General features: G+C 38.3%; 1 pseudogene across 1 annotated transcript; it reads right to left on the bottom strand.

Moving 5' to 3' along the window:
- Positions 1–320: 320 nt before the first annotated feature.
- LOC309661861 (peptidyl-prolyl cis-trans isomerase A pseudogene) lies at positions 321–23,713 on the bottom strand (annotated as a pseudogene). The gene has a single exon. The product of its transcript is annotated as a peptidyl-prolyl cis-trans isomerase A pseudogene (transcript).
- Positions 23,714–27,256: the final 3,543 nt, after the last annotated feature.

Raw genomic sequence — 27,256 nt, 5'->3', positions numbered from 1 at the left:
GGTGCACAGCAAAATGATTCAGTTATATGTAGATATATATTCTTTTTCAGATTCTTTTCCATTATATGTTATTACAAGATACTGAATATAGTTCCCTGTGCTATACAGAAGGTCCTTGTTTATTTTATACCTCCTACTTCCTATTAAGTGGGGAAAAGTGCTCAAAGAAAAGTCAAAAATTCTAAAATAGGAAGCCACAAGCTGCTTTCCAGATTTTGACCAACTCTGAATAGAAACTGGCTTTATGTTTCTCATATTTAGGTGCTTATTTTGAAAGACTTCACTGGGAGGGATCATTGGTTGCATGCCTTATTAAAAGGACCCCCGGAGTCAGATAGGGGCCACTATTTGAAATTTGTAAATCAAAAAGGAACATTCTTTCCTTATTCTTGGGAGGAAAAATACATAATTAAAATAACACCATTTTACTCTCACAAACTGTTTTGAATGCTGAACTACCAAATTTAGTAAATTTGGAAAAAAATACTTTTGTATATCTTACACAATCAAACTACCAATACATTATATTTCTTGTCGAGCATTATGTGTATGTGGGAGGTGTGGAGAGACAGGTAAACATCTTCCAAAGTGTATTTTTAGTCTCATCACAACAAATGTTTACTGTAATCTTTATTTCTTCTCACTGAAGGAAAAGAATTATGTTTGGGGAATCGATTTAAATTATCCACAATCAGGGTTTCCAAGACTTCTTTCTCACATACATAAGCTGCTTCTATTACCAGACAGTGATTTAGTAAATATCTGAGACCCATTTGAATACTGGGGTAGGCACCATACGAGATTCTAAGAGTCATTCTACGACTGGTCCTGTTTGTAAGAAACTTCCATTCATTCATTTCTTAATTCAACATTTACTAGCTGTGTGACCATGAGCAAGTTAACCAGCTTGTCTATAACTTGACCTCAGTTTCATCAACTGTAAAACAGGGGATAATAATAGTATATCTCCAAGGTTTTTATGAGGACTAAATGGGATAATATTTACGAAAGGCTTGGACCAACGTGTGACGCATAGGGAACACTAATTGTTAGCTTAACTCTTGTAACCCTTTATGTGCCAGGCTTGAGTTTAATCTTTTTTTTTTTCACTTAATACAGTTAAAAATGGCCCACCCTCTATCAGCTCCCAGCCTTGCACAAGGGAAGAAACAGAGAGGAGAAAGTCTCTGTGTTGGTCAGAAAAGGCTTTATAGACTTGAATGTGGCATTAATTATTTTCTGTTGAACAAATTACCTCAAAACTTAGCTGTGTAAAACAATAAGTATTTAGTATCTCACACGTTTTCTGAGGCTCAAGAACTGTGAGTACCTTAGCTGGGTGGTTCTAGTTCAGGATCTCTCATGAGGTTGCAATGAAGTTGTTGGCTAGAGCTGAAATCATGACGGGACTGGAGAATCTGCTTTCAAGTTCAGTCATGTGGCTGTAGGCAGGAGGCTTCAGTTCCTAGCCACTGGGTCTCTCCATAGGGCTGCTCATGACCAGGTGACTGGCTCCTCCATCACAAGTGATGAGAGAGAGAGGGAGAGGGAGACCAAGATGGAAGCTGCAGTCATTTTATAGCTTAATCTGTGACATGTTCTACTATCACTTCTGCTATATTCTATTTATTGAAGCAAGTCAATAAGTCCAACCTGTACTGAAAGGGAAGGGAATTAAACTTGAAGGGAACAGTATCAAAGAATTTGTGAACATATTTTTTATTTTTTTATTCTTTTTTTTTTAAAATTATTTTTATCTTTGGCTACGTTGGGTCTTCGTTGCGCGCAAGCTTTCTCTAGTTGCAGAGAGCGGGGGCTACTCTTCGTTGCAGTGTGTGGGCTTCTCACTGCGGTGGCTTCTCTTGTTGTGGAGCACGGGCTCTAGGTGTGCTTCAGTAGTTGTGGCATGCAGGCTCAGTAGTTGTGGCTCGCAGACTCTAGAGTGCAGGCTCAGTAGTTGTGGTGCATGGGCTTAGTTGCTCCGCAGCATGTGAGATCTTCCCGGACCAGGGCTCGAACCTGTGTCCCCTGCATTAGCAGACAGATTCTTAACCACTGAGCCACCAGGGAAGTCCCATGAACATATTTTTAAAACCACTGCAGGTGTGGAAGGAAAAGTAAGGTTTTGCTAGGTAGACAGGAACAAATTTATGACAGGCAAGGGAGCAGCAGAAGCAAAAGAATAGAGATACTAGATTACATGCCATGTAATCTGCATGGCTAGAGAATTGAGGGGGTTGTTTTATTCCTATTTTTAAAATGAGGAAACTGAGGCTTAGAGAGGTAACTTTCCATATATATATTATACAGTTAGTAAATGGCAGAGCTGGGTCCTAAATCTATATAATTCTGATTATAGAATCCATGATCTTATTACTACCTGTACTGGGCAGGGTTCTCCAGAGAAACAGAACCAAGAGGATGCATCTATGTCTCTATCTCTACCTCTACATGGAGAAAGATTTTGAGAGAGAGAGATTTATTTTAAGAAATTGGCTCATGGTTGTAGAGGATTGGTATGTCCAAAATCTGCAGAGGCTGGCATACTGCAACTTTATGGAAGGGTTGCAGTTCAAGTTCAAATGCAGTTTGCTGGATGAATTCCTTCTTGCTCAGCCTTGGTTATGTTGAGACCTTCAGCTGGATGGATAAGGCCCGCCCATATTACAGAGGGTAATCTGCTTTATCCAAAGTCCACCAATTAAAATGTTAAATCTCATCTAAAAAACACAAAAATACCCTTCACAGAAACATCCAGGGCTTCCCTCGTGGCGCAGTGGATAAGAATCTGCCTGCCAATGCAGGGGACACGGGTTCAAGCCCTGGTCCGGGAAGATCCCACATGCCACGGAGCAACTAAGCCCATGAGCCACAATTACTGAGCCCACGTGCCACAACTACTGAAGCCCACGTGCCTAGAGCCCCTGCTCTGCAACAAGAGAAACCACCGCAATGAGAAGCCCACGCACTGCAACAAAGAGTAGCCCCCACTCGCCGCAACTAGAGAAAGCCCGCGCACAGCAACAAAGACCCAACGCAGCCAAAAATAAATAAATAATTAAAAAAAAAAAAAAAAGAAACATCCAAAATAATTGTTGACCAGGTATCTGGGTACCATGGCTCAGCCAAGATGATACATGAAATTAACACATGAAATTATACTACCCTCTACAATAGTGACAACTTGGAGACCAGACTGCAAACAGCCCTGAATGTCATACTAAGCAGTTAGTTGGACTTATGAAAATTAACGAGTGGCTCTGTCTGAGAGACATGACCTTGAACAAGTGATATTGGATGGGGTGTTCCAATAGAATATTGTAATTCCTTTAGGAAATGTATCTTCGAGTATTTGTCTATCATGCTTGATCTTCAGTCCTGTTTTGACAAATGACAAATATGGTTTTTATTAACATTATATTTTTTCCTTTCAATATTTTCCTTTTCAGGCCATATATTTTTAGTAATTAGCCTTTCACATATTTTGAAATGATGACTTTCATTTCAAAAATATTTTTCTCTATTATTTATTCTCCCCTATTTGGAGCTTTTCTCTTAACTTTTTCATTCACTTTGATGCTTTCTTTCAAGGTTTCCTTTTAGTCATGCCTCCTACGAGAATGAAATGTGAAATTAGGGAAGAAGACAAAAATATGGGTGCAAGCTAAAGAACCCAGTTTGTACATCAGCTGGACTGGGTGATTCCAAAGGTATAAATATTGTTCAAGTATCATTTCTTTGCCGACTGTGAATAAGATAAGCTGTTTCAAACTTGCTGCTGGAGATATTTCTCTTTGCAACTAACATAGAGCAGGAAACTCTTAACTTTTTTTGTGGAGCCTCAGAATTTAAAATTGCACTGGTCCCAACCTGTTCTTTTGACCCACTCCAGTCTGGGTCCCCACTGAGGACATGACACAGATAAGGGGTGGGCTGGAGAGTGTTGTGAGGACACCTTTAAGTGATGTGGAGTATAAATCTATGGAAACACCCTACCAGGAGAGAACAGGGAGCAAAATCTAGAAAACCAGTAGAGCAAAAGGTACAACAAGTTGGACAGGAAAGCAGAACTGGACTTTCAGAATAAATAGGGGTTGAGACCTGCTGGTAAAGCATAAAACAAGGTTAGAGAGTTTGGGAGCTAAAGTTTGGGCTATGGATTTAGCCCATTTTCAGCTTTCCTTCTCAAGAACAGCATGATATAATTTGTGAGCTTGAAAACATGGGGAGGGGTAGATAACACCACTAGATGGTTTGGTGAATTCTAGCAGATGAGCAGATTTTGTGTGAGTGAAGAAGACAACACCATTCAAAGGAGAAGCTAGTTTCCTAAAAAAGGAACATTTAATGCATCAGTGCTCTTCTGTGTTCCTTTCTCTCTCTCCCCTATCTCCTGTTGCTATACTGATCATTCTACAAGCTCAATCAAGTGTGATTTCCATCTTTAGTGCTATGAAAAAAAGGGCTTCATTAATAGCATGGAAGAACAAATAAAGGTTTTACCAAAATCAGTTTCTTTTATTTTCTAACATATCAACACAAATATTATGTCAATGATATAGTGGAGGTTTTGATAGTTTATTTATCTTTCTATCTTTAATAAAATTATACCTAAACTATCTTGGAAAAATAGTTTTCTTATTTTACCTTGAAAGATTGCCAGTGGAGGTATACTTATAAATTCTCTAAGTAATCCATTCCAAAGGAAAAGTCTCCTTTTAATTGTGTTCCTTTATGTATTTCAGAAAGCTATTCTTAATATGTTGCTCATTTGAACTGTGTGATAGTGGAAACTAAGACCCAAAGATCTGACCATATGAAATACTCTTTGGATCAACCCAGCTAATTTTGACATAAATCTTAGAAAATGATCTGCTAATTTTGACTTAAATCGTATTTATACTTATAACCACTTGCATTTTAAAGTGAAAAAATACATACCCGAAATCCACTACTCTAAAGTATAAGATAATTTCCATTCCTGAATCCAAAATGTCTTCTGAATGCTTAAGGATAATGTTGGGTAAGGAGGAAAGATAATGCTGGAGAAATATGGTGAGAGAAATCAAACTTTATGCTGAAGAAACTGCAGTTTTCTATGGACCTTCCCTCCCTCCCACAATAACAGATCTCCTCCTTCAGACCTCTCAGAGAGGCCCACTGATCAGTTTTTACAGGTCCATTGAAACTTGGCCTCCTGACCACTATCAGGAATTTACAATCTACATATAAATAGGTAATGAATATTAAAAGATTAATTTGAATGCCAAGTCAGTTTTTTTTTCAACCAGAAAATTGTTGAATATAGAACAGACTTCCTTTGACAGCTACTCCTGCATACATTATAATATATGTACCATATTCCTTACTGTAGAAAGTTACAGTTAAGGTCATAGAAACTGAATCTTGTCCATATGAAAAAAACAAGGCTATCAATGTTACTAATAGTATTGCTTTTATATTTATACATATATCTTGTATGTATAAGTATCTTGCTCTTTGCCTTTGCCTTTAAAATATATTACTGCTTTAGTTTTTAAAACTGTTCAAAAGCCAAGGGGTTATTCACTAAGTTCTCATTCGTCACTAAATTCAAATTGAATTTATAAAATGATAGTGTCAGAGAGCGTATGATGTTGATTTTTATAAGTTTGATATACACTAAACAAAGGAAGCAAGACAAGATGCAATTTCCTATGCTAACAATGCCAGGATCCTTTATCATACTAAATACTAAAATTATCCCTAATGTTAGGAGTTAGATTAGAGTAAAAACCAACAATAGGAAAGGTTTTCAAAAGATTCTTTTGAGTAGAGGGCCTTTTTTGTATTGAGTCAACAATTTTACATTAAAAAGTTCAGTAAAAAACCAAAAACCAAAAACAAACAAAAAATTAAGTGAAGTGTGCTGTAATCAGTACATATCCCCAGCTTCCACAGCAGCTTGAGGGGGTAACCGAAGGGGTAAGTGTCATGACAACATTGCTGGCTCTGAGCTCCCCCTGTGTAATTGCAGGCACTCCAATTCTCCCAGCACTCCAAGTTCTTCTTTTCCCTTGGCAGGTCCTAGAAGAGTTAACTTGATCTCTTTGCCAGTCTTTAAAAGAATCTCATCTTTTTGTCTCTGCCTGGTTGCTTTGGCACAGCTGCCCTGCTGGCTTTTCAGGTGTCTACTGACCTCGGCATGACACATGGGGGTCACTGCCTCACAGTTTGTACTTAAAATCATCCCTTCCCAATGGCTGATTGATGTTGGATTAGGTCCCTTGTGGTCAACATCTACGTTGTTATAGGTAAAGGGGGAGTGAAGTGAAGAAGGGGCCCTCTCTCTGCTGGTGCTACAGTCCTTTCAGTGAATTTGTAAGTAGGGTGGTCTTGCTTTCTATTTTTATAGAGCTCACAATGTTGCATTTTATGTTGACACATTTCCTTATGGCTCTTAGCTCTTAGGCTCTCGTTAACTTCTGTGGATACTGAATCCTGTAATATTAAATGTGGCATTACTTCATCAACCCCTAAAGTGTCTTGACACTTTAACTTGTAGATATTCAAGTGAGTTCCCTACCCACTCTGGGTCACCCCAAAGAAATTAGAGGGCAGCCTCTGTCCCTCTTCTGCTCCCTTCCTGTGGAGACCACTCTTGAGTTCCAAAGTATTCTATCTGAAGGTCCGGTAGAGCCTCTGGTGGCCCTACTTTCTAATGTACGTAAGAAAAGACAGCCCCCATGTTAAATGTAACTTTTACTTTTTAAGAGAAAAATTCACTTTCGGTCGACAAAGAAGTAGAAACATAAAATTCTATTTACAATAAACATAATTATTCATTCATAGACTTATTAATATAAATAGTACTATGACTTTTCATTTAATATTATGGTTAGCTAAGACAGAGATGAAGAAAAAGCATTGTATCTGAAGATTACATTTTTTTTCACTTTCATAATTTTAATTGACTTTTTAATTTTAAGATTAAATTTGAAATCAGTCTTCATTATTCAATTTTCTAAGTTTTTCTTTTTCTTATCAGAAACATTTCTGTATATAATTTTGTAAATACAACATTTTTGAATTTAGTTAGATGGAACAACTCAGTTCTTCAGAGTTAACTGGGTTCTTATAAACTGTTATTTACTATCATTCCATAGCTTCTTTTGTCAAGCCTCTTTTCTAAATAAGACCCTCAGAGAAGCTCCTGGGAAGAATTATTTTCTGGGATGAAGTATCTTGGCCAGAGCAACATCTTTCCAGGTTGTATTTGGTGGTAAGTCGATGAAATTATGTCTTTTCAGTAGAGTCTCTGTTTCTTCTTCCACGAGTAGGCATTTTAAAAAGTGAATTTTAAGTAACTTTCAAATTCTTTGAGACTCAGAGTGCAATCAATTCTCAAAGGCACATTTAAACACGACATGGTACATTGTATGGTACAGACCGATGCTGGCGTCAGTTGGTTTTGCCAGCCACGGTTACTAGTAAAAGCTGGAGTTATGTGAGACTCTATCTGACTCAATAAACAAAGAGCCAAATGTTTACTGAGCATCAGCTGTCTACAAGGCCTCGGACTGAATTGAAATAGCAAGCTGACCACAAAGCCAGGAGAAAATATTACAAAAATGAGTATGCCTTTTGGGAAATATGCAGTAATGGTAATTTTATGGGAAAATTGGGAACAACTATACAAATATTTTGTGCAATAAAATTAGAAATTTCTGTATACGTCTGGAACGAAATCATCCAGGAAGTCATAGAGCTCTTAATTTGGAGGGCATTTTTGATCTGGTCCTACATTGGATTAGGCTTGTACTTACTATTCTTCAGGATTGGAGTAGACCAGATGAAAGGAAGCAAATGCCCCAAAACTCACAGGCTAGTCTACCATTTTCCAGCGGTCTGGTGTGAAATTTTTCTGACATAAGTAAAACAAATACTTCCTATTGCTTTTCTAATAACTAGAACCTTGGCCTTTAGGCTTTACTAGATTGCAGAGTTTTGGAGATTCCCAAATTATTTCTTCCCCTAAGGAAAAATCAAAACACTATCATCATCAGGAAACTCTGTCTCTTGTCAGCTATTTTGTGCTTTTATTCTCATTTCCTTATTCTCCTTATTTAGTCATATTGAACTTACAGTTGTATATCTCATCACACTTTTCATAAATATTCTTAGGAAATACTTAGAGTTCCCATTTTCCTAAGTATTCTTAAACACTCTTTTATTCTAAGATCCTGCTGAGAGCTTAGTGGATCTGTCTCACTGCCCAGACCTCTGTTTACTCCCCTTGTTTATTGCCCTGCCCAGGTTCACTGTGCAGTGGGATGTCTATCACCTCTCTACAAATATGCTGTGCTCTTCTCCTAGATTTGTGTCAGGTTCCAATATATGTGGAGAGAATCACCTGAAAGGTCTGCATAATGATGGCCTTATTTAGGATACTGGCTAGGCTGTTGAAACAACAGACTCAAAAATACAGTCACCAAAGTGGTGGCCCTATAGTATAGAGCCTTGTCTATCTTGTTGCTTTCCCATCCTTAGGGAGTTGGCTTCATTTTTGTGTCTGAGAATAGCTAGCTCACCACCCCTCCTGATGCCAGCCCGTTTGGAGGGAAAGGAGGGAAGGAAGCACCTAACCCAGAAGTTGCATACAACACTTCTGCTTACATTCTATTTCCTATGCAGTCTTTAGCTATATTTGGATCCAGGTTAAAGTATTATTAGTAGTATGGGAGATAAAGGGTATTGAGAAGACAATTAGCAAACTCTGCCCCACACTAATATGCTCTAGATCTCTTAAAATATTGTTTTTAAAAAGCAACGGCTAGCATTTGGTGTTTTGGCTGATGCATAATTTCCATCTTAGTTCCCTTGATATTCTTACTAGTATTTGGAGCAGAGGAGGTGGGGCAGAGGTAGTAAGAAAAAAGTAAAGAAAAACTTTTTGATTTGATCTTAGTCCACTGTGCCATGGTCATACCTATGCTGACTTCCCTGCAAAAAGTGTAACCTCTGTACTGCCACAAAGAGCCAGATTATCACTCTTTAGTCACCATACTTTGAATGTACATTAACTCTATAACATATTAAAGATATAACCAATGCAAGTAAGGCTATGAAGCTGAATGTGCCCCTTCGCTAATGTAGCTAAAATCTCCATACATTTGAATGCCCTTCACTTTCCTTTTTGTAGGTATAGAGTCTTCCTGTTCGGGGTCCTCATCATCCTAGCTGCATGCCCTGTTGACCCTCAACCTTCTGCTTCTTTGATGCCCACCAGGCTGAGCTTCAACATTCTATTTGCATCCCACAGGAAGCCTGAAGTCTTTAGCGCGTTCCACAGGATGTGCACTTCCTTCCTTAACTACTCTAAAAACTGCGGCTGATGAGTACACCATGTCTCCATTAGGGATCTCTGCTGAAGGGAACAGAAATTCCCTCAACTCAGCATTATGAGTATAGGTGGAAAGGATATTTATTGGGAAGTAGAAAGTCACCCAACGGCTACTCTTCCTGGGATCAGATGATCTCTCATCTCTGCTTCTCTGTGTGTGTCCACTTGCTCCTCCTCCTCTATCCCATCCATTTCTGATGTCTCCAAAGCTTTTTGAGGTTCACTTCCCCACAGTTCTCACCTGAGGCTTTGATTTGTCACAGCCTCAGGTCTGCACCGTTGTTCCCACTGCTGAGAACTCCTCTGCACAATACGAACAGCTTCAATCTCTGTATTTTGGTTCAACTTCTGAAATGAGAATATCTAACTGACTCAGCCTGAATCAGGTGTTTACTCCTGCTTTCCTGGTTGTGGCTAAGAAAGTGGAGTCACCTGAAACAATCATGACCAAAGCAAAGAAGGCAGATTGTCTAAGAATGGATTGTGAGTGGAAAGATGACCAATATACCTAGAAAGACATAATCTTTTTTATATTTTTAACCCAAGTCCAAATTTGGGCCGAACAGAGTCAGTCCTGCGATGATGTGAGAGTTAAACATCTGGTTAGTTGTGAAATATCATCTGACCAAATACTGTACCACAACTGGTACCAGGGGGTGATGCCTCAAAGGGTACTATAGGTCAGCTGCTCCCCTGATCGGATAACTTGCTGCCTGTTGCCTTCATGCACTCATGTTCAAGAATTGGCAGCTGTAGACTCTTCTAAATTGGTATCAACTTCTGGAAATGTGGAGCATTTAAATCCCTGGATTATTTCTTATTTTGGATATTGCTTCTTCATATCTCCTTTTGAAATCTTCCATGTTTTCCACCATGTTCCTTTAAATTATATATGGGTACCATTTAGAAACACAAAAGTATATATTGCAGATTTATCTACAGCAGGAATAGATTGAGGTTTCTGTGGGACTTGAAGTTTATACAGTTTTAGAGACTTTTTTTGAAGAAAAAATATAAAATTATCAAGGCAAAATTAAGTATGAAATTGATCCTCTATTTCAAATGACAAAAAAAAACCCCACAACAGGTATCTTTTAAATAAATGGTTCTTAAATTTCATTGGGCATAAAATATGGTAATTTTATTAAAATACAGATTTCTAGACAAAGATGCCCATTCTCACTATTTTTATTCAACATAGTACTGGAAATCCTAGACAGAGCAATTTGGTAAGCAAAAGAAATAAAAGGCGTCCAAATCAGAAAGGAAGAAGTAAGATGGTCTCTGTTTGCAGATGACATAATATTACATATAGAAAACCCTAAAGACTCCACCAAAAAACCCTGTTGGAACTGATAAATAAATTCAGTAAAGTTGCAAGATACAAAATCAATATACAAAAGTCAGTTGCATTTCTATATACTAAAAATGAACTCTTAGAAAGAGAAATTAACAATCCCATTTATGATAGCATCAAAAAGAACAAGATATTTAGGAATAAATTTAACCAAGGAGTGAAAGAGCTATACACTGAAAACTGTAAAACATTGATGAAAAAAATTGAAGAAGACACAAAGAAATGGAAAGATATTTTGTGTTCATGGATTGAAATAATTAATATTGTTTAAATGTCCATACTACTCAAAGTGATCTACAAATTCAATGCAATCCCTATCGAAATTCCAATGGCATTTTTCACAGAAATAGAATAAAGAGTACTAAAATTTGTATGGAACCACAAAAGACCCCAAATAGCCAAAGCAATTTTGAGAAAAAAGGACAAAGCTTGGAGGCCTCACCTGTTCTGATTTCAAACTACATTACAAAGCTATAGTAATTAAAACAGTATGGTATTGGCATAAAGACAGACATGTAGATCAATGGAACAGAATGGAAAGCCCATAAATAAACCCATGCATATTTGGTTAATTAATTTTTAAAAAAATTTTATTTATTTTTGGCTGCATTGGGTTTTCATTGCTGTGTGTGGGCTTTCTCTAGTTGTGGCAAGCAGGGGCTGCTCTTCATTGTGGTGCATGGGCTTCTCATTGTGGTGGCTTCTCTTGTTGTGGAGCATGGGCCCTAGGCGCGTGGGCTTCAGTAGTTGTGGCGTGCAGGCTCAGTAGTTGTGGCTCACGGGCTTAGTTGCTCTGTGGCATGTGGGATCTTCCTGGACCAGGGCTCAAACCCGTGTCACCTGCACTGGCAGGTGGATTCCTAACCACTGCGCCAGCAAGGAAGTCCCTGGTTAATTAATTTTTGACAAAGGCACCAAGAATTTACAACAGGAAAAGAATATTTCTTTAATAAATGGTGTTGGGAAAACTGGATAGCCACATGCAAAAGAGTGAAACTGGACCCCTATCTTAAACCACACACAAAAACCAACTCAAGGGCTTCCCTGATGGCGCAGTGGTTGAGAATCTGTCTGCTAATGCAGGGGACGCACGTTCGAGCCCTGGTCTGGGAGGATCCCACAGACCGTGGAGCAACTGGGCCCGTGAGCCACAACTACTGAGCCTGCGTATCTGGAGCCTGTGCTCCGCAACAAGAGAGGCCGCGATAGTGAAGAGGGTCGTGCACTGCGATGAGGAGTGGCCCCTGCTCGCCGCAACTAGAGAAAGCCCTCGCACAGAAACGAAGACCCAACACAGCCAAAAATAAATATATAAATAAATTAAAGATTACTATTAAAAACAACAACAACAACAACTCAAAATGGATTAAAAACTTGAACGTAAGACCTGAAACTGTAAAACTTTTAGAAGAAAACATAGCGGGAAAACTCCTTGACATTGGTCTTGGCAATGATTTTTTGAATTTGACACCAAAAGCAAAGGCAAAAAAAGCAAAAATTAACAAGTGGGACTACATCAAACTAAAAAGTTTCTGCACAGCAAAAGAAACCACCAGCAAGATGAAAAGGCAACCTACAGAATGGAAGAAAATATTTGCAAAACACATATCCATAAGGGATTAATATCCAAAATATACAAAGAACTCAACTCAATGGCATAAAACCCCCAAATAGCCCAATTAAAAAAAGGGCAAAGGACCCAAATAGACATTTTTCCAAAGAAGAGCTACAAATGACCCACAGGTGCATGAAAAGATGTTCAGCATCACTAATCATCTGGGAAATGCAAATCAAAACCACAATGAGATATCACCTCACACCTGTTAGGATATCTATTATCAAAAAGACGAGATAACAAATGCTGGTGAGGATGTGGAGAAAAGGGAACACTTGTACACTGTTGGTGGGAATGTAGATTGGTACAGCCACTATAGAAAGCAAAAATGGAGGTTCCTCAAGAAATTAAAAATAGAACTTCCATATCCAGCAATCCTACTTCTGAGTATATATGCAAAGGAAATATAATCGTTATCCTGAAGAGATATGTGTACTCCCATGTTCATTACAGCAATATTCACAATAGCCAAGGTATGGAAACAACCTAAGTGTCCATCAAGAGATGGTGGATAAGGAAAATGTGACACACACACACACACACACACACACACACATGCAATGGAATACTATTCAGCCTTTAAAAAAGAAGGAAATCCTGCCTTTTGTGACAACATGGATGAACCTGGAGGAAATTATGCTAAGTGGTATAAATCAGATAAAGACAAATACTGCATAGTATCACTTATTTGTGGAATCTAAAACAAAATTCGAACCCATAGAAACAGAGAGTAGAATGGTGGTCGCCAGGGGCTGCAGTATGGGGGAATTGGGGAGAGTTTGGTAAAAGGGTACAAACTTTCAGTTATAAGATGAATAAGGCTTGAGGATCTAATGTATAACATGGTCACTATGGTTGGTAATACTGTATTGTGTAATTAAAATTTGCCGAGGTAGTAGAACTTAAATGTTTTCACTTCTCCTCCGCCCCCAGAAAAAAGGTAAATATGTGAGGTGATGGATGTGTTAATTAACTTGAGTGTAGGAATCTTTTCACAATGTACACATATATCAAATCAAGTTGTGCCCTTTTAATATATTACAATTTTATTTGTCAGTTATACCTCAATTAAGCTAGAAAAAACCCCACACATGTTAAAAAAGGTGGAGAGTGCGACTCACTTGCTACACTGAGAGACAAAAAACAGAAAACAGATTCCTGGGTCCACTCCTGACTTACTAAATCAGAACTTCTGAGGTGAGATCCTCAAAATTTCTGAGGTGAGGATGCACGTTAGCACCTGCATCCTCAGGTAGTCTGAAGACCATATTTTGAGATGAAAGAAATGACTACGGTAGTGAATTAAATAAGATTTTAATGATATATTTTTGTGTGTGCGTTTACTAGGAATTTCAATTATTATTGCTGTATGAAAGAAAGAATACAAATTTTGTATACAAGGTTTAATGGGAATTCATCCTAAGCTTATATTTTTATTTAGCTGTTTTATAACCAGAAAGAATAAGCCAATGAAGAGAAGGAGAATCAAAAGCTGAAAAAGATAATAATGAATATCGTAATATTTCATAGGATATTTACACTATTTGGAGGAGAAAATGCCCCAAGGATGTCATTCTTCCATATCAAAATAAGAAGTAAACATATGAATACTAAATGTAACTTTTAAAAAATGAGACTAATTTAAAAAAATTACTCCAAGTATTACTATGATGATTGTATTTTATGAAATAAGTGTTTCACAAAGTGGTTATGTACCTGTATAATGCATACACACACACACAGAGCAATTTACTAATAGTGTAAATAAACTTTGGTTAATCTCATGAGTTAAGAACACTTTTGTGAGTGAATTAATGGTCTTATCACATTAACTGATTTTTAATATGCATAAAGTTCAAAACATATATATCTGAAGAGATCACCTACATATTTATTATTATATTATAACTGATAGAAAAATATCAGTTAACGGAGTTTACTGAATTAAATTGCAGAACTAATTTGACCGCCTAAACTGTAGTACTCAAGCACAATCTCTGTAGAATTCGTATTTACAATTAAGACATTCTCGTGTTAAGGAAAAAAAAATAGCCTGACTTTATAGCTTCAGGGAGATACAATACTGTTAAGTAAATTTAGGGGACTTTCAGAGGTAGCAAAATGAGATGGGGAAAACTATAGAATTATCACACTTTTCTGATAATTAGAGCTCAAACTCTTGGGACATAGCTGCATAATTTCTACACCAAAGACTGGTTCCTTCCTGGCCCTCGAAAATAAAGGGCAGAGCTATCAGTTGGGAATCAGAAAACAGATTCTAAGAGGGTGGTGGGGCATAGGTCAGCCAAGGATACAGAGTTCTCTAGAACGGAGCTTTCTTATTTATTTTAGACAGAAAACTTTCTACCTCCAAATGGAAAAAAAGAAAAAAAATCATTCTTACTTTATAAAAAATGTTTCTCTCTGCCAGAACATTAGGAGACAACCGAGCCATCCAAGCCCTGAGGCTCTGTGGGTCATTTGCAAAGTTCACCTTCTTAATCTGCTCTCTGTGCCTCCCTGGCCCTGGACCAGACCCAGCTTCTCAGTCCTGCCTTTGTGCTAAGGACAAAAGAGAGTTCGGAACCTAGGCTGCTTTCTCCAGTGAAACTGTCTACCTACTCCAGGTAAGTCAGGGAGTCCCAGGAGAATCCTTGGAACACAAAAAGCATATTGTGCCTGATGAATGCAGCCCTGTTGCAGGCCTGCTTCAGAACCTGTCATTAGACAATACCATAGCTCTCAGCTGCCTGGAAAGGTTCCTGCATGAGTTTTAAAGCTGTAACGTGATTTACAACCTTATTAATTTCAGTTGCAAACTTGAGCACATACAGAGTCCTCTATTTAAACCATGAATAAGCCTGCGCTACACTGAGTGGGGTTGTGTCCGTTTGCACAGTTGCACTTTGCCATAGCGTTGTCAAGTTCCACTCTAGGCTTTCAAACAAAAATTTCCAAAGGTAGTGCCTCTGCTTGCAGAGCCTATTTGGACAGTACCCATATACTTGCCACTGTCGCTTTTAAAATTGGTTTCCAATAGAGTTTGAGGCCCTGGATCTAGAGTAATCTGATTTGTCTTCTAAGACATAGAAACTGAAGCACAAGGCAGCCTTCATACAGAGAAGGGTTTCTCAGCTTCAGCACTATTGATGTTTTGGGCCGAGTAGTTCTTTGTGAAAGAGTTGTCTTGTGCATTGAAGGATGTTTAGCAGTCTCTGGTTTCCTCGAGGCCTCAAGCATGCTAAATGTAGCCCAGGCAAGCAGTCAACAATAGTTTTATTTCCACCTTCAAGCAGTAAGAGCTGACCTCTGGCTCCTTCCCTTCAATGGAGGACTTTGAGCCCATTTTCCCTTTAGGAGCTCTAACCAATCATTGCCAACTTCCATCCTGAGCTCTCAGCAGGCCAGGAACTTCAACTTGCTGCTTTACATTTCTGCCTTTTATTCCATTCTGTGAAGTACCCCATATCCTTCTAATGCATTCATTTTACACTATTGATTTTTTCCCCAATTCAGTAAATAGCAGCCCTATTCTTCCAGTTGCTCAGACCAGAAACTTTGGAGTCATCGTTGACTCTTTTTTTTTTTTTTCCACATCCTGTGTCACTTAGTGTCCCGGCAGGATACGGATAGCACACTAAAAGCGGTCGGTATCTGAGAGAAATTCAATGGATTATTTACAAATGTGTGGTCAGGTTAAGGGAAAGTAATAAGCAATGGTGACGCACCCAAGGGGGAGTCACAGTGGGAAGCCATTACTTCCCAAGGCTGGAAGGAGGCAGGGGTGAGAAGGATTTACCAGAACCGGCAAGAGCTGTGGTCATAGAAGATGGCTGCCAAACTGTAACCTGGCAGGGCAGGCGCCAGGAGAGTAAATATTTCTGTCTTGTTCTCCTCCTGCCCTCCAATTTCCTTTCAGTTCATTTCACTGTTTGAACCCAACCAAAGGAGGACAGGAGATTCCAGATGTGTGGTCTGCAGAGGTCAGATTTCCAGTCCCCGGGAAGGAGTAGAGGGTGGATCTGAAGGGGCAATCAGAATCCCTGTGTGCCCTCATCAGCAAATCTGTCAGCTCTGCCTTGAAATACATCCAGAAGCCAACTCTCACTCTCTGCTTCCCTTATTACCTTCCTGGTCTAAGCGGCTGTTTCTCACCGGGACAACTGTATTAGCTTCTATCCCTTTACCAGCTTAATTTTTTTACAGCATTTATGACCCCCTAAAATATTATGCATGGTTTGTTTATTTGCTTATAGTCTGTCTCTCTCCACTAGAGTGTAAATTCCATGAAATCACAAACTTAATCTGTTTTGTTAACTGCTATGAAATTCCTTATACATTGTAGGCAGTCAATAAATATTTAATTAATTAATTATTACTTAAGTTGATCTGATTTGGTTTCTGTTGCTTATTATTTCCAAAGAACTTTAGATGATTTCAGGGTGTACACCCCTGAACGTAATGTAAAAACAAAATGTAATCTCATTTTGTTTTGAAAAAAAATTTTTTTGTGTGCATATAAAAAAGAATGGGAGTATCTTCAAAAATTTTAGAAGTGATTACCATTAGAGAGTAGGATTTGGGGTAGTTTTTATTTTCTTTTTTGAATTTAACACTTCTGAAATTTTCTACAATGACTACATAGGATCCTTGTTATAAGATAAAAGTACCTTTATTTTATTTTAAAATTAAAAAAAAATATTTTTTTGAAGTATAGTTGATTTACAATGTTTTGTTAATTTCTTCTGTAAGTACCTTTATTTTAAAGTACTGACTAGCATCAACCAGATCTTCTAGAGAAGCTTGGCAGTTCTTTTTCATCCCCTGGCTCCCCGTCCCTGTTCCGACAGTGGCACTGCCCAACCTTTCCCACTCTTTTTTTTTTTTTTTTAACATCTTTATTGGAGTATAATTGCTTTACAATGGTGTGTCAGTTTCTGCTTTATAACAAAGTGAATCAGTTATACATATACATATGTTCCCATATCTCTTCCCTCTTGCATCTCCCTCCCTCCCACCCTCCCTATCCCACCCCTCTAGGTGGTCACAAAGCACCGAGCTGATCTCCCTGTGCTATGCGGTTGCTTCCCACTAGCGATCTGTTTTACGTTTGGTAAGCAGTCATGCTGGATCCACTTCCCACGGTATCGATCCTGCTCTGTGCAGTAGGAATCTGATCCATGAGATTGTAACAATCGGGCCCCCTGGCCCTCTAGCTTCCAGCTTGGTTCAGCTAATGGCTTTACCTGAAACCTAGAGGGCAAGACGAGAGTGAGGTCAGGCCACTTATTCCCCCAGCTCCCCCCTTACCAGTTCCTGCAGGTTGGCTATGTCTCTTTACCTAAAGGCCACAGCTCCTGACAAGTGGTCCTCTCCAAACAGCTTTCTCTGGGTCCCAGTAACTGCCCCCTCCTCTCTCTTCTCCAGGCCCAGGGATGGTAATAGTTTTCCCAACCACTAGCCCTGGAGTAACGCACCATCCCTTTTTCTTCCTAATCCTTGCTCACAACTCTATAAATTCTCCTCAAATTGCCCAATTCAAGAATATCATATCTTTTCTTCCAGGGTCCCAACTAAGCACTCAACTCCATCTTCTTCCATCATTCTCAGCAAATGACCTTGCCTCATTCTTTATTTTTTGCTGCGAAGGTCTTCTTGTATCAGCTTTCTTTGCATTCCTCAGATGGCCATTCATCATCACGTTACTAAAAGTCTATATAATGGCCTGCTCTCATGCCTAATTTTGCCTCTCAGAGTACATAGCATATCTTGCTCATAGCAGGGCTCTACCCTGTCTTCCTCTTGCCTCTGAGAACATTTTTCCTTCATTGGCTCTTCTACTTTCTTCCATAATTTAACTCTGGATGTTCCCAATGTGTCAAACCTTGGTTTTGCCCCATGACATAATTTTTTTAAAGAGGAAAGTTTATCTATTTTTACTATTTTAATTAGTTTTATTCGGATAATATTTTAAATGTATACTTGCTGTCTTAGTCATTTAACTAAACTCCAATCCTTTATCTCTTCAATCAGATTAGATATTTTCCATGGATTTCCAATTATCCCCTCCTCCTCAAATCCAGTATCATTTCATTCCCCTCAATTAGATTTTCTCCCACTGTCTGTATTTTTTCCAATGGAATCTACATTTCTTGAGCTCAAGAGTTTAAAACACTGAAGTTATTTCTTAATGCCTCCATTTTCTGTGCCCCTCAACTGCAATTACTTTGTGAATTCTATAATTTTTTTCCTTAAACTCATTTCTCAGAGTTACTTGTTTCCATTCTCATTGTTGCAATCAAAAAAATTTTTTTAACTATAGGCCAAGATTATTTCAGTAGTCACCTAACTTGTCAAGTTCCAGGTTCCCCCATTCCTACAGAAGGATTAAGATTTCTAGAATATTGCTAATATCATGTGGTTCTAGAATGTGGCTCCCATTAATAATATTCAATAATTACGACATTAACCACAAATATATACTGAGTATTTGCTCTGTGCTGACTGCTACACTAAGTTCTTTTTTACATGGATTAGTTATTTTAATCCTCAGAAGAGTCTTGTAAATATTCAATTGTACAATTGGAAGATTTTTTTTTCCTACAAGTCAAATTTATTAGATTTGTCCACAGTCAGCAACGGTGATATTCTTGCTGGTCTTGCCATTCCTGGGCCGCAAGTACTCTATGACTCCCCAAATAATCATGTCCTCTGTCACCTTGCCAAAGACCGCATGCTTGCCATCCAACTGCTCAGTCTTGGCAGTGCAGATGAAAACCTGGTAATCGTTTGTGTTGGATCCAGCATTTGCCATGGACAAGGTGCCAGGACTGGTATGACTCAGGATGAAACTCTCATCAAATTTCTCCCCAGAGATGGACTTGCCACCAGTGCCATTATGGCGTGTGAAGTCATCACCCTGGCACATAAATCCCGGAATAATTCTGTGACAACAGGAAGCTTTACAACCAAATCCTTTCTACCCGGTGCTCAGAGCACAAAAGTTTTCTGCTGTCTTTGGAAATTTGTCTGCAAACAGCTCATAGGATATGTGGCCCGAGGGCCCACCATCCATGGCCATCAGCTCTGGGGTGGTGGTGTCTTCAAGGCCAGAAGAATTCTAGAACATTTAAGAAACTCCCAGATTACCCAGCTACTGGTGGTTCTGGAATGCAAACTCCACATGAAACCGGAAGTCACGCTCTTCGTCTTTTTTTCCATGCTATCCAAATCCCTCAACATGACTTCCAAAATGCTCTGCAAATTGCCCCCACCCTTCCAATCCAATATCAGCCTTTGTTTCTCTCTACATTATACTGAGAGTGAGTTCACTAATGCACCGTACACACACTATGTTCATTGCAGGTTTTTTTGCCTTGACTTTTGCACCTACATCTTTTTTCCTGTTGTCAGATCAAATTCTCTTTTTGAGTTAAGGTCTGGCTCCAGGCCACAATGAAGTCTTCAAGAATGCTACAGTACACGTGGATCTTTCTTTTCTCAGAGCCCCTAAGACCAGTTACTGTCTGTACCATTACTTTCATATTCAATCAGGAAGTACTTTGATTTATATTTTACCGCTATCTGTACAATTGCTATTTATTCACCCCAGAAAAAAAAACACTGAGCCCTTATTATTTTCCAGGCACTGTGTAAATGCTGAGAATACAAAGGTGGGTAAGATTCAGTCTCTGAAAGAGTTTTATCCAGGGAGGCAACATGTATGCAAACTAAAATATTACAATACACTCTGATAAGTGATAGTATTGGAAGGATATATTGCATAATGGTTTAGTACATGAGTTTTGGAATTGCCCAGGCCTGGGTACATTTTCCAGCTCTGCTCCTCGATAGCTAAATGAGAATTACACAACCTAAGCTTCTGTTTCCTCATTTGCAAAATGGAGATACTAATTGTAGTAGCCACTTATTAAGGTTTTTAAGAATTATGTAAAGAATTTTATAAAGTATATAAGGTATATAAAGTATAAAGCATATAAAGTATAAGGTAACTAGAACAGTGCTTGAAAGTTTATAACTATTTATCCCTATCCCCCTCCAAAAAGGAATTTGCATGTATTCTATACATTTTCTTCAGTGGGAATAGAGAAGATGGAGAGAATAACTGTGCCAGGGTTGTCAGGAAAAGCTTAGGAAAAAGGGTAGAATTTGAATAGGGTCTTGAAGGATGAGAAGGAATTTGCCAGGTTATTCTGATTTGGTTAGACTGTAGGAAGAATGTAGAGAAAGTCTTGTGAAAAGAATCTGGAAAAGTCTTGTGAAAGAAATCTGGGAAGATAACACAGGCAGATTGTAAAGGGCATTATGTCTATGCAAAGGTACTTGTACACCACCTTCTTGACTAGCAGTTCCCAAAGGCTTTGGTGTTGTGCCAGAGATTTCCAAAACCATAGGCTCACCAAATAATATCTGTCTATTAAAAAAGCATAGCGACTCAGACATGTCAACATATTTTAAGGTATTTCTGAAGTTATAGTGACTCTTTGGCACTTTATGCTCTATTAATTAGTGAATCCTAAAAGAATTACTATAGATCCTATGCTAGTTATTAATTTATTGTCTCTCAACTCCAAATTCACCCTTCATAGCCTGCTCCATGAAAATGGATCTGAATCTCTTAAACATTTTCCCTTTGCCTCTGGCACAATGTTAAGCTTTGTAGAGAGCCCTAGAGAGACATTTCAGGAGAAAGGGGCATGAGTCACTCTGGCTATTCCATTGAGAATGAATTGTGGAGGAAGGACTGATTGTATTTGCAGAAGACCAGTTCATTTGTTTATTTATCCTTTGATTTAACAAAGATTTATGAGAATCTACTCACTGTCAGGCAATGAGGATTGTTGGATAAAGAAGACACAGTCCCTGTCTCAAGACGCTCGGAGGGGAAGAGAGTTGAGTACATTAATGACAATAAGGAGTGCGCTCTGTAAGAGCCAGAGAAGCTCCAGATGCTGTGAGAGCTGGAGGGACAGCTAATCACACTGAGAAGAGAGAACCATATTCTAGGGGAAACTTTTGAATCAAATCTTGAAGGAAAATAAAACATTCAGGTGCATAAAGGGACGAAATATGGTCTAGCTAAATTGAACTACACTGTGTAGGGTGTGAGAACATTGACAAAACAGTTGAGCATTGGGATGGGTGCCTGGTGGGTTGGTGACAGATGAAGTTAGAGAAGTTGGACCCAGATTATGGAAGGTCTACTAGGCTATTTGATATTTAGATTGTTTCTATATTTAAAACCTTTTTATTTGGCAACAATCTCAAGTTTAGAGAAAAGTTGAAAGAACAGAACAAATAAATTTTTTTTCCCGAATCATTTGAGAATAAGTTGCCAACATGATGCTTAATCCTCTTGTCTCCCTAAATGCCTTAGTGTGTGTTATCCACAAACAAGGACGTTTTCCATAATACAACCACCAAAATTAGGAAAGTAATGTTGATCCACTACTACCCTCTAATCCTCAGAACTTATTCATGTTTCAGTAGTTGTTCCAATAATTTTTTTTATAGTAAAAGATCTAGTCCAGAGTAAATCATTGTGCTTAGTTGTCATGTCTCTTTAGTTTCCTTCAATCTGGAACAGCTCCTCACCCTTCCCTTGATTTTCATTTCCTTGATCCTTTTGAAGATTACAAGTTAGTTATTCTGTACAATGTTCCTCCGTGTGGGTTTTTTAGATCTTTCCTCGTAATTGGATTCAAGTCATGTGTCTTTGGTATGTGTATTCCAGAAACAATGCTGTGTTCTTCTCATTGTATCCTATCAGATGACGCATGATTTCAATTTGTCCCATCAATGGTGATGTTAACTTAGATCACTTTATTAAGGTGGTGTCTGCCAGGCTTTTCCAGCACATGGTTACATCTTTTCCCCCTTATAAATAGTAAATATTTTGTAGGGAGATACTTGAAGACTATTTAAATAGTCATTCCTTTTCAAGCAGTCAATTTATCCATTTGTTTATATCATTTGAATGAGTATGACTCATTCTATTTTAGTCAATGACTTATGTGTCCTTTAGAAATGTTCCCATTACTCTCTGAACCCACCCTTACTTTCTGGCGCAAGATGCTCCAGCTTTATTGTACATTCCCTGCCCCAGCACTGGAATCATCTATTTCTCTGAAGAGCCCTGGTTCCTTTTAGTGGAGAAGAATATTTAGAAACCAACCTCTATGAACTAGTGGGCTCCTTGCTGTAGGGGTGACACTGCTCCCAAACCCTCGTAACAGACATATGTACATATACATACACGTGTTTATATCTGCATTTATTTTTATTTTTTATATCTATTTTTTTATATTGAAAGCCATGAGTTTACACCAATATCCCCAATTCTAAGCCAATGTCTCACTCTTATTTTCTCCCTTTATATAATTGTAACTTGTTTCTGTAGAAGTGAGAAACCTGGCTCCCTTAACCTCAATATATTTACTTACTTGACCAATCCTGTATATGTAACTGTTTCCCCTAATGGCCACCACACTCTCACCCCTGCAAATGCCCTCCTCACCTTGCTTGAGCTATGACACCCTGCTCTGGGCTACCCCTCTACCCTTCCACAGAGGCTCTCCTCTTACTGCTGGGGCTCCTGCATCCTGAGTTGAGTCAATCCCCTGCAGAGACACTTTTCTCCAGTGGTGCTCTGCCATCCCACACAGGCTACCATGGCTCTTCCCCCACTCACCTACGGGGACACCTACTTTGCAGAGCCCCAATCTAATGGGTTTGGGGTTGAATTGCTCAAGAAGTGAACAACTGAATGGAAGAGAGAAAGAAGGAAAGGGGAAAAGAAAGAGAAGAGCATTCCTATCTTTTAACAAATATGTTATCAATAACATTCCCTTTTTGTACTTGAATCTCTATCATTAATTCAAACTATTTTCTGGGATAGATTCCCAGAAATGGAATTACTGGGTCAAGTGTTATAAAGGAAATAACTTGTCTTAATTTTTACTCCCACCAGCAGTACATGACAGTGTCTATTTTATCCTAGACAGCTTTGGGTATTAGATCTAGTTTTAAAAGAATTTTTTGTTAACTTTATATGAAAATAATGTATTGTTCTATTTTCTTTGCTAGTGAACATTTTTCCATTTGTTTATTTAGTCATTTTTAGCTTCTCTTTCATAAATTATCATTTTCATGACCATTTTAGAATTTTAGTATTTTTCTTAGGTCGGTATATTTATTAATGATATTAACGCTTAGTCATAGTCATTGCAAGAAAGATTAGTTTTTAAACCATAACTGGCTTCCTCTGGCCACCTTCTACATTTGTACTTATCTTTCTCTGCTGCCAACTAATTTCTTCTCAGGTAAATACAAACTAAGGGTTATACATAAAATTAGAAAAATAAACAGCCTGTCATAAAGCCATTCAAATGTATGGTGTACTTTTTGAAAACAAACTCTTATTTTTAGATCATTTTTATCTTTTTTACTCACTATTAGTTTGAAAGATTTATCTAATTCTCTCAGTTTTCTTCACTTCATGTAATTTGAGGCTACGTTAGTAATGCTAGATTACTGATGAAGTGAATTTTTCATCTTATATCTCTTTTATCTCTAATATTGCTTTTTAATCTTAAAGTATACTTTAATGTAGTGACACCAGCTTTTGGGGGGTTGGTATTTGCATGCTATAACATTTTCAACCTTTTATTTTCAATCTCTTAGTAGCCTTATATTTTAGGTGTGTCTTCTGTTGTGAGTCAGGATCCAGGAAATAAAAAGGCAGTGCACTCAAAATGTTAACTGAAGAGAGTTTAATGAAGAAATTCTTTATAAAGGTGTGGGCAGCATTAAGGGAACCAATAAAAGATGGTGAAATACTCAGGTACTAAAAACAGGGAAAAGCGTGTATACCCTAGCACTGAATGGTCAAAGAAAGGGAAGAGTGTTACTGGAACCCAATATAAACTGTTGCTGGGAGAGGGGGCACCTGCAGGACCAGTGGTCTTAAGTAGAGATAACACAATCACTGAAAAACTCAGGCCCAGAGGGAAGGGAAACTAGGGGAACTGATACCCCTATTTTCTCCTCCTGCCTTGTGATCTATTGCCCCTATCTGCTATTGGCCAAACCCAACCAGATGTTAGAGAGCAAAAGATCTCAGGGGATGCAGGGCTTAGAGCTGGGCCCAGAGCCAGGCAGAGAAGAGTAGGGAAGAGCCAGAACACATGTAAACAGCTCATAGCTGGATTTTGTTGTTGTTATCCAGTCTGATAGGTTTTTTTTTTTTTTTTAAATGGAGCATTTAGCCCATTTATTTACATTTGTTAGATTACTAGGGTAATTTAGTTCTAAAATATTATTTTATGTCTCCCATTTTATATTTTTTTCTCCTGTCATGACTATTTTTCATTATTTGAGTAATTTTTCTTGTTTTATTCATTCCATTTGTATTATTTTAGTGGTTACTTTAGAAATTTATCATGTAGTATCTTTTTTTTTTTTTAAGAAATTTATTTATTTTTGGTTGCATTGGGTCTTCATTGCTGCACGTGGGCTTTCTTCAGTTACAGAGAGTGGTGTGTGGGCTTCTCATTGCGGTGGTTTCTCTTGTTGCGGAGCACGGACTCTAGGCGCGCAGGCTTCAGTAGTTGTGGCTCACGGGCTTAGTTGCTCCGCAGCATGTGGGATCTTCCCGGACCAGGGCTCGAACCCGTGTCCCCTGCATTGGCAGAAGGATTCTTAACCACTGTGCCACCAGGGAAGCCCTATCATGTAGTATCTTTAACTTCTCCTAAATAAGAGGAGGATCTTCGAAACACTTTTGCTCTTGATTATTCCCTCCTGATTTACGTGCAATTGTTGGGTATTTTTAACTCAATAAGATATTATTGCTATTGTTTTATATGTAAATATATTTATATATGATATAAATATATATTTATAATATATAGTCAATATTTATTTAGATTTACCTACTTTCTTTGCTCACCATTCATCCTTGCATCTTAGACTTTCCATCTCAAATCACTTTCCTTCTTTCAATCTTTTGGAACATCCTCTGTTGAGATCTATTGGTGATAAACTCTTTCTGCATTTTCTTGTTTTTGAAAATGTCTTTGTTTCATCTTCATTATTGAATGATATTTTTTTCCAGGTATATAATTTTAGGATGACATCTTTGAAGATATCTACTGCCTAGGGCTTTCATATATCTGTTGAGAAGTCTGACGTCGGCATAATTGTTACTCCTTGGAAGGATAGACTTTTAAATATTTTCTTTGTTTCTGGATTGCTGCACTATGTGTCTAGGTGTGGATTTCCTCTTATATATCCTGCTTGGGATTCATGGATAATTCTAAAACTGTCAGCTGATATCTTTTTCATTGGTTCATAAAAATTATCAGATCTTTTCTCTTCAAATATTGCTTCTACCTCATTCTCTCTCTCCTCTCGTTTTTCAACTCTAGTAGGTATTAGAACTTTTCCTCTACTCTCCATGTTGTTTAATCTCTATTTCATATTTGCTGTCACTTTGACTCTCTGTGCTGTAATCTACATAATTTCTTCAGATCTATAGTCCAGTTCATGACTTTTTTTCTTTAATGTGGCTGATCTGCTGTTTAGCTTGTCAATTGAGTTTCAAATTTTATTTCTTATATTTTTATTATTAGAAATTCTTGCTGGTTCTTTTTCAAATCTGTGTGGTCAATTTTAGAGTCATTTCTTCCATATTCATATTTTTAAACCTTTATTCCTTTGGACATATTAAGCATAGTTATTTTATTTTCTGTGTTTCATAATTCCAATATCTGAAGGTTTGTGAGTCTGGTTCTTCTGTTGGTTATTTTTTCTGGCTCTTGTGTAATATGCCTTCTTTCTTTATGAATTTTATGTATTTTGTGATTCTTGTACTGCTATTCTTTGAAACTTTATCTGGCGAAAAACTTTGAAACGTGAGTTGAAAAAATGCTCTTCCAGAAAGAATTTGCCTATGCTTCTGGATGGTGGATTGTGGGTTCCAAACATGGCAACCACAATATCCCCCATTCCACATGCGTTTCTTACAATGTGGCTTTGACAATCCTCCCATGGGGAAGCGGGGTCTTTGTTCTTGTTCCTTGAATCTGGGAGGGCTCGTTAACTCTATGTGACTTCCAAGGCTGGGAGATAAAAGGCAACACAGTTTAACCCTACTTCTCTTCAGATGGTTTGGGCTTGGAAGCAGCCCCCATGCTGTGAGAAAGCCCATGCAGCCACATAGAAAGGTCATATGTAGGTATTCTCACCAATAGCCTCAGCTGAAGTCCTAGACAACAGCTTGTATGAACCACCAGACCTGCGGGTAAACTAGCTTACAGGTAATTATAGCTTCCAGCCTCTGAGTCACCTCCCGGTCTTCAGGTCTTCTCAGATAGCCACCAGATACCTTGGAGCAAAGATAAGTTGTCCCTGTTTTGCACTTTCCAAATTCTTGACCCACAGAATCCATGAGTATAAATAACATTCCTGCAGTTTTATGATACCGAGTTGGAGGGAGTGTGGATTTTTGTCCAGCAGTCAATAACCAGAACACTTCTGCCAGATACCTGGGGGCAAGACCAACCTAAGACTACTTTTCTAAGTAGTCTAAGCTTTAGGGGTTTTGGGGCAACAAAAGTAGCATAAATTCAGGCTACAAACCTGCTTGAGGCTGGTTTGTAACTGTGAATGATTAGGAGGAATATTCTTTCCTCTACCTAATGCCATGGTTCAAGAGTGACAGTTTTCCTTGTGGTCCCATGATTTGGTGGCATGAGTAGGGGACAGGCTTATTTCTAGCTCACCCTCGTACTGAGTGTTTATCCCTTTGGTTTTGGGGAGCTCTAATTAGATTCCTTACTTTGGGTAGGTCTTGGGTTTCATCTCCTGTTCTCTTCTCCCT

The sequence above is a fragment of the Balaenoptera physalus genome, assembly GCF_965194825.1.
Source record: "Balaenoptera physalus genome assembly, chromosome: 5".
Classification (NCBI taxonomy): Eukaryota; Metazoa; Chordata; class Mammalia; order Artiodactyla; family Balaenopteridae; genus Balaenoptera; species Balaenoptera physalus.
Note: the sequence above shows the minus strand (reverse complement) of the source record. Positions and strands in the feature narration are given on the sequence as shown.